At 41.2% G+C, this 8,478-nt stretch overlaps 1 non-coding gene across 1 annotated transcript; it reads left to right on the top strand.

Moving 5' to 3' along the window:
* Positions 1-7,481: 7,481 nt before the first annotated feature.
* LOC127747264 (small nucleolar RNA R71) lies at positions 7,482-7,585 on the top strand. The gene has a single exon (XR_008009066.1). It is a non-coding gene; the product is annotated as a small nucleolar RNA R71 (small nucleolar RNA).
* The last annotated feature ends 893 nt before the right edge of the window (positions 7,586-8,478 follow it).

Genomic DNA, 8,478 nt, shown 5'->3' with positions numbered 1-8,478 from the left:
TTGGATATGGGCCTTTGATCTTGTGTTGAAGCAGTTACAATCTTCAGTGGGCTCAGCTTTGTTTGTAGAAAAGTGTGAGTTAGGCATGGACGTTAGTTAGGACGTTAGTGGTGTTAACGTTAAGTGAAAATGTGGGTTCGAGAACATTAGTGACGATCACCTTTTTCATCAACGTTCCAACCCAAAATGATCCACGTTAACTTCAACATTAGTGGCACTAACGTGACCACTAACGTTGCCTCTTGGTCCTTCGCAAACGTTATTGGCACTCACCTTTTCCAATAACGTTGCCTTTTGCCCTGTTTCCCTACGTTAGAGTTCACGTTAGTATAACTAACGTGACTCTTAACGTGGGCATGCCTAAGCTTCGAGAGCGTTAGTGACACTTACCTTTGTCACTAACGCTCCAAATGCCCATCCTTCCCACGTTAGAGTTCATGTTAATTGGACTAACGTGGCCACTAACGTGGTAGTGATTGTCATCTCCAACGTTAGTGACAAAGGTGAGTGTCACTAATGTTGGCTTATCATGCTTAGCTCCACGTTACTTCTCACGTTAGTGGTCTTAACATGACCACTAACGTGGGCACTCTTGGGTTGGTCCAACGTTAGTGACAAAGGTGAGTGTCACTAACGTTGGTAATTAATTCCTCATCCCATGTTAGAGTTCACGTTAATTAGATTAACGTGACTCTTAACGTGGCTTAATCTGTGCCTTTGTGGAACGTTAGTGGCAGTCACTTTTACCACTAACGTTGGAGCTCCTCTTTTCCTCCACATTAGCTACCATGTTAATGTAGTTAACATGGCAACTAAAGTGGGCTATGATGGCTTCGAAGGCATTATTGGTGATCACCTTTTCCATTAACGCTACAAGCTTGTCCCCATTCCACGTTAGTGGTCACGTTAATTAGATTAACGTGGCTGCTAACGTGGCTCCTTCTAGCTTCCTTTGTCCTGAAATCAAGCAATTAAAGTGCATCAAAGCTTTGTTCCAAGTCATGAGATTATGCATCATCAATTATATTATTCAATTCCTGCCTAATCCTCATGAAATCATGTAAAGTTCACAATAATTGCTTGAATCAAGGTGTAAGTGTATTTTCATCCAAAACTTGCTTATTGACTAAGAAAATGCATGAAACTACCCTAAAACAGTAAAAAAAAAGGTCAGTGAAACTGGCCTAGATGCTCTGGCATCATAACACCAAACTTAAAGCTTGCTTGTCCCTAAGCAAGTACTAAAACATAGGAAAAATGACTGAAAGAACAAGATAAACAAATAATTATTATAGAAGTTCAAGTCTCTGGTTTATGGGGTTTCATGCATAGCAACTTAGGTTCATTCCTTCACTGGTTTTCAGGCCTTTATCTTGCCCTTGAACACTCACTTGATTGCATCCTTTGAGACTTCCTATTTATTGATCCTCCCTTCTTTTCCAGGTTTTATTGCATTCTTTTTAGGCTAAGTGCTTTGTGAGAGGGCGATTCTTTATGATAAGCTTTCAGCCAACACTCCCGAACCAGTTGGTTCAAGGTGCTAGGTGTTAAGACACCCCTAAGGACTTACTCCCTCAAGTCTCTTTCCCCCATACATACACACTACAGGCACATGGTTTGTTGTTTTTTTCTTTCTTGAGACCTTGGTATCTAGCACCTCTTTGGGTTACTAAGTGCTCTGTAGCAAAGGTTGCTCTTGATAGTGGGCTTTCAGCTGATAATCCCGGATTAGTTAACCCAAGTTACCAGGTGATAAGGCATCCCTAAGAGCTTATTCATCCAAGCATATCCCTTGCACAGGAACACCACAGACACATGCCTCAATATTCAAACCCTTGGTGCCTAGCCCTATTTCTTATTGTTTTTCTTTCCTTTTCAAACTCTTATTGTTCTTTCTCTTCTCTTATTGGGATCTTATTGTTTGGTTAGTCTCATAGGGTGTGTCTCAAGCATGTGAATTGGAGCATATAGTTGCCTATACACCTTGTTGGTGAACCAACTTAGCTCATCAATGACCCTACCACAAACATTCAGAATTTGCTTCACAAGATAACTCCACTCTTGTTTTTCATAACATTTTCTTTTTAATTGACTTAAAAGGACAATCATACATGTAAGCATGATGAAAATGAGAGACAAGGACCTAGACCAACACACTTATATGTGACTAGGGAGAGAACAAGCAGAATATGGATATCCTTGAGAACAATATTCAATCATACTTTCAATTAAAGCACTATAACTCAGAGATAGTTCAATACAACCTCCTGATGTCTTCCTTAGATGATGATATATGGTTCCTTCCTGAGATTGATTGACTTCCTGTAAAACTGTTGGAAGTTGCTTGTTCTCACAAGCACTTAGAAAGTAGTTAGCATGCATGTATGCTTATGAATTTTTGAACTTAATTTGGTGTGTGAACACCAAACTTAGTTCTTTGCCTAATACAACAAATTGAATACATGCAGAAACCTCATGTGCTTTTATTCAGAAACAATTATGAATTAGAAAAGCAATTTATGCATTAGAGATTAAACATTCGTCAAGTAGTTTCTCTGTTTGTTAGAGGAGATGCTTTATCAATGAAGGGTTGCAATGCACTCTTTAGGGTGAGTCTCTTGGTGGAACACCAAACTTAGAGTTTCACATTCACCCTTGGGAGGTTTTAGTGTGCAACACCAAACTTAGCTCCTCACAATACGGAGAATTCTACTTGAGTCCTTTATTGAGACAAAAATGGAAAGAGACTACCTCAGGTTGGGTTGCCTCCCAACAAAGCACTTTTTTAGCGTCGCTAGCTCAATGGTGGCTTCTCTAGTTGAGATTATACTTCTGTTTAGGGTCTTCCCCCATGCTACCCAAGTAGTGCTTGAGTCTTTGTCCATTCACAATGAATGTCCTCTTTGAGCTTTCTTCCATGATTTTTATGTGTCCATAAAGTGAGACTTTTGTGACTAGAAAGGGTCCGGACCACCTTGATTTGAGTTTCCTAGGGAAGAGTCTCAATTTGGAGTTATAGAGAAGCACATGTTGTCCTTCTTCGAAACTTCTTGGTGCCAGGTTGAGATCATGTCTCCTTTTTGCTTTTTCCTTATAGATCTTGGTATTTTCATAGGCTTGAGACCTAAACTTTTCCAGTTCTTGCAGCTGCAAGACCCTCTTTTCACCAGCAGCAGTGCTATCAAGGTTTAGTATCTTGAAAGCCCAAAAGGCTTTGTGCTCCAGCTCTAATGGTAAGTGACAGGCCTTTTCGTACACCAGTTGATATGGAGACATCCCAATTGGTGTTTTGAAGGCTGTCCTGTATGCCCAATGAGCATCATCTAGTTTTTCGCCCGGTCCTTTCTTGATGCCCCTACAGTCTTTTCCAATATCTTTTTTAACTCTCTGTTTAATATCTCGGTTTGCCCACTTGTTTGGGGATGATAAGGTGTGGCAACCTTATGCTTCACCCCATACCTTAGGAGTAGGGTCTCCAATGGTCTATTACAAAAATGACTCCCTCCGTCACTGATGAGGGCTCGTGGGACTCCAAATCTGGTGAAGATATTCTTTCTAAGAAAGTTTATGACCACCTTGTTGTCATTTGTTGGGGTTGCCACGGCATCCACCCACTTAGATACATAGTCCACTGCCACCAAGATATACTTGTTCGAATATAAGGTTGGGAATGGTCCCATGAAGTCGATCCCCCACACATCAAACAGTTCAAGTTCTAAGATATATTGCTGTGGCATCTCATTTCTCTTGGGCAGATTTCCAGCCCTTTGACACTCATTGCAGCTCCTCACCAGTTCCTTGGCATCCTTGAAGATAGTGGGCCAGAAGAATCCACATTGTAGTACCTTTGCTGCAGTTCTTTCTCCTCTAAAATGACCTCCATAGCTAGCACTATGACAATTCCACAGGACCTCTCGTCCCTCTTCTTTTGAAATGCACCTCATAAGGATCCCATCTGAGCATTTCTTAAAGAGATAAGGCTCATCCCAAATGAAATATTTAGCATATTTGATGAGTTTTCTTCTTTGATGTTTGTTGATTCCAGGAGGCAAGTCACCAACTGCCTTAAAATTGGCAATATCCGCAAACCAGGGTGCCTTGTAAACCAACATTAGCTGCTCATTCGGAAAGAACTCATTCACACTTGTATCATGTGTAACATATTTCTCACAAGGGATTCTGGATAAATGATCTGCTACCTTGTTCTCCACGCCCTTTTTGTCTCTAATCTCAGTATTGAATTCCTACAACAATAAGATCCATCTGATTAGTCTTGGTTTTGATTCCTGTTTGGCAAATAGATATTTAAGTGCCGTGTGATTAGCGAAAACAATCACTTTAGAACCAATGAGATATGATCTAAATTTGTCAAATGCAAAAACTATCGCCAGCAACTTCTTTTCGGTAGTGGTATAGTTTCGTTGAGTGTCATTGAGGACCTTGCTGGCATAGTATATGACATGCACCGAATTTTCTTTTCTCTGTCCTAACACTGCCCCAAGTGTGAAATCAGATGCATCACACATCAGTTCGAATGGCAAATTCCAATCAAGTGGGGTGATGATAGGAGCTGAGGATAGCTTCTTTTTCAAGTTTTCAATTGCGAGCATGCACTTCTCATCAAAGATAAATGGTGTATCAGACATAAGGAGATTGCTTAAGGGCTTGGCTATCTTTGAAAAATCTTTAATAAACCTTCTGTAGAAACCAGCATGCCCCAAAAAGCTCCTAATTGCCTTGACATCACTCGGTGGAGGTAAATTTTCAATGAGCTCCACCTTAGCTCTGTCTACCTCAATACCTTGGTTAGAAACCTTATGACCAAGGACTATTCCGTCTGTCACCATAAAGTGGCATTTTTCCCAATTCAAGACCACATTGGTCTCTTGACATCTTTTTAATACCAAGGCAATTAGGAAAGGAATCTCCGAATACTGAAAAGTCATCCATGAAGACTTCAATGAACTTTTCTATCATATCCGAGAAGATGGAAAGCATGCAGCATTGAAAAGTTGCAGGTGCATTACATAACACAAATGGCATGCGCCTATAGGCAAACACTCCATATGGGCAAGTAAATGATATTTTCTCCTAAACTCTTGGATCAACCACTATTTGGTTATATCCTGAATAACCATCTAGAAAGCAATAATATGCGTGTCCTGCAAGTCTTTCCAGCATCCGGTCCATGAAGGAAAGTAGGAAGTGATCTTTTCTTGTGGCTTCATTGAGTTTTCTATAATCAATACACATCCTCCATCCTATGACAGTTCTTATAGGGATCAGCTCATTCCTTTCATTGGGTACCACTGTGATTCCTCCTTTCTTGGGGACCACTTGGACGGAACAAACCCATGGGCTAACCGAAATTGGGTAGATTACTCCTCCCTGCCACGGTTTCATGACTTCCTTCTGTACCACTTCCTTCATAACTGGATTCAGCCTCCTTTGGGGTTGAATGGAAGGTTTGGAATCATCTTCCAATAGTATCTTATGCATGCATATGGTCGAACTAACTCCCTTCAAGTCAGCAAGTGTCCATCCAATGGCATCCTTATGCTTTTGTAAGACTTGAAGTAACTCTTCCTCTTGTTCTCGGCTGAGGGCTAAATTTATAATCACTGGATAGCTTTCATTCTCTCCTAAATATGCATACTTGAGAGTGGGTGGCAGTGCCTTTAGCTCAAGTTTGGGTGTTTCTTTTCTTTCATCCTTCCCTTCTAGTGTGCTTTGAACATGAACTTCAACTGTTGCAGCCTCTTCGCGTGAAGCTGATTCCTCTTCTTCTGTTAACTCCTCAAGTTCTTCTTCTTCAAGAGTCTTTTGCACCACAGCATCCACTGAGTCCAACCTTATACATTCTCCCAATGAGTCTTATGGGTAACTCATGGCCATGAACACATTGAATATCATTTTCTCCTCATGTAGTCTAAGGACAAGTTCACCCTTTTGGACATCAATGATGGCTTCGGCAGTGGCTAAGAATGGCCTTTCCAAGATGATAGAGGTCTTGGCTCCTTCCTCCATGTCCAATACTACGAAGTCTATTGGAAAGATAAAGTCTCCCACCTTCACCAACAAGTCTTCTACTATTCCGTGAGAAAACTTAAATGATCGGTCTACTAGTTGCAGGGCCATTCTTGTTGATTTGGCCTCCTCAATCCTCATTTTCCGCATCATTTCTAAGGACATCAGATTTATGCTAGCTCCCAAATCACATAAAGCATTCTCCACTGTGATTTCCCCTATAATATAAGGGATTTGGAAACTCTCAGGATCCTTCAATTTCTGGGGCAATTTGTGCTGAATGATGGCACTGCATACTTCGGTGAGTACGACAGTTTTGTTGTTCTTCCAGCTTCTCTTCTTGGTCATCAATTCCTTCAAGAACTTGGCATAGAGCGGCATTTGCTCTATTGCTTCAGCAAAGGATCTGTAGTTTCTTGAAGATTTCCAAGAATCTTGAGAATTTGTTGTCCTCTCCCTTCTTCTTTAATTGCTGGGGGTATGGGGCTTTTGGGAAGCATGGTTTCAGCACTTCTCCCTCTTGATGTGACTTAGGAGTGGAGACTTGCATTTCCTCTCGTCCCTTTTCTTTTTCATCCAATTTCTTCTCTTGTGGTTTCTTGTAGGTCTCCCTCAATTCTTTCCCATTTCTGAGGGTGATAGCCTGACACTCCTCCCTTGGAGTTGAATTAGTGTTGCTGTGAATGTTGTGGCCAGGGGCTTGCTTGAATAAGTAGCCAATTTGTGTTTCAAGTTTTTTGATGGCAGTATCTTGATTCTGCATATTGGATCGCACTTCTTCCCAGAAAGCTTTACTGTCTTGAATTTCCTTACATATGCTTTCAAGTAGAGTCTTAATTTTGGAAAGTCTATCTTCAGTTGGTGATGGTGGGTTGAGGTTAGATGATTGAGAAGGGTGATTAGGTGGGTGTTGATAGGATCTCTGTGAGGGATGTTGGTGAGTTGCATTATTGATGGGATTATGGTTGTGGCGTCTCTGGTCTTGGCCTTGGTCTTGTTGGTTTCCCCACCCAAAATTAGGGTGGTTTCTCCAACCAGAATTATAAGTTTTGGAGTATGGATCATGGGTCTGTCTGGGTGAATTTCCAACATAATTGGCTTGTTCCCAGTCACCTTCTTCTCCTGCATTCACTCCTTCTTGAGCTGGTAATGAAGTGATGACTGCTGCAACTTGGTTTTCTTCCACCATCTTGGTAAGATCCGCTAACTGCTTGGTGATCATCTTGTTTTGAGCCAGTAGTGCATCCATGTGGTTCAGCTCCATCACTCCTCGAGTGTTGCTTCTTTCAGAAGCATAGAAGTAGTCATTCTCAGCCACAGTCTCTATGACATCTATGGCTTCTTCAATGGTCTTCTTCTTGTTTAAAAAGCCCCCTAATGAATGGTCTACGACCTTCTTTGACTCGTAAGAAAGACCTTCATAGAAAATGTGCAGTTGAACCCATTCATTGAATATGTCTGGTGGGCACCTTCTTGTTAAGTCCTTAAACCTCTCCCATGCCTCATAGAAAGTTTCACCATCTTGTTGCCTGAAGGTTTGTACCTCAGCTCTCAGCCTGTTGATTCTTTGAGGAGGGTAGAATCTTGCCAAAAATTTGTTCACCACATCTTCCCAATTCATTAAGCTCTCCTTCGAGAAGGATTCCAGCCATTTAGATGCTTTGTCCCTGAGTGAAAAGGGGAACAAAAGCAGTCTATAGACATCCGGATGAACACCATTAGACTTCACAGTGTCACATATTCTCAAGAAGGTGGTTGGATGTTGATTGGTGTCTTCTTGGGCACTTCCTCCAAATGAGCAGTTGTTCTGAACAAGGGTGATGAGCTGGGGTTTCAATTCAAAGTTATTGGCATGTATGGTTAGCTTTTGGATGCTACTTCCATAATTTCCTGGGTTTGGATTGATGTAAGAGCCTAGCACTCCTCTTTCTTGCCCAACATGATTCACAGGACCTTCTCTGGCATGGTTGTGAGCTTCTTCTTCATGGTTGTTTTCCAAGTTCTCCTCCATGTTTGTTTCAAAGTACTCTTCCTCTTCCTTAGCACCAACAACTCTTTTTTCTCTTGCTTCCCTCCTTAATCTAGAAAGGGTCCTTTCTGGTTCCGAATCAAAGGAAGTTGAAGCCCCGCTTCTTCTCTCTATTATACAACTAACAGAGCACATAGCAAGAAATAAAATGAAGTGATTATTCTTGTTAGAGTGGCTGTTAGTCTGAGTGGTGCAAATGATCAAACAGGTAGTGGGTAAGTGAGCATAATTGTAAGTAATAAGAAAGAAAAAGAAAATAGAGAGGGTAGAGGGGATAAAGGAATAAGGTAAATGAACTAAAGGTAAATGACTAGGTAAAATAAACAAACGAAAGAAAAATGCTCAATCTAGTGATCTTCTAACTTAATTATTGTCGACACAAAATCAATCCCCGGCAGCGGTGCCATAAACTTGATGCACAA

Source organism: Arachis duranensis, chromosome 4 (genome assembly GCF_000817695.3).
Source record: "Arachis duranensis cultivar V14167 chromosome 4, aradu.V14167.gnm2.J7QH, whole genome shotgun sequence".
In the NCBI taxonomy this organism is placed as follows: Eukaryota; Viridiplantae; Streptophyta; class Magnoliopsida; order Fabales; family Fabaceae; genus Arachis; species Arachis duranensis.
Note: the sequence above shows the minus strand (reverse complement) of the source record. Positions and strands in the feature narration are given on the sequence as shown.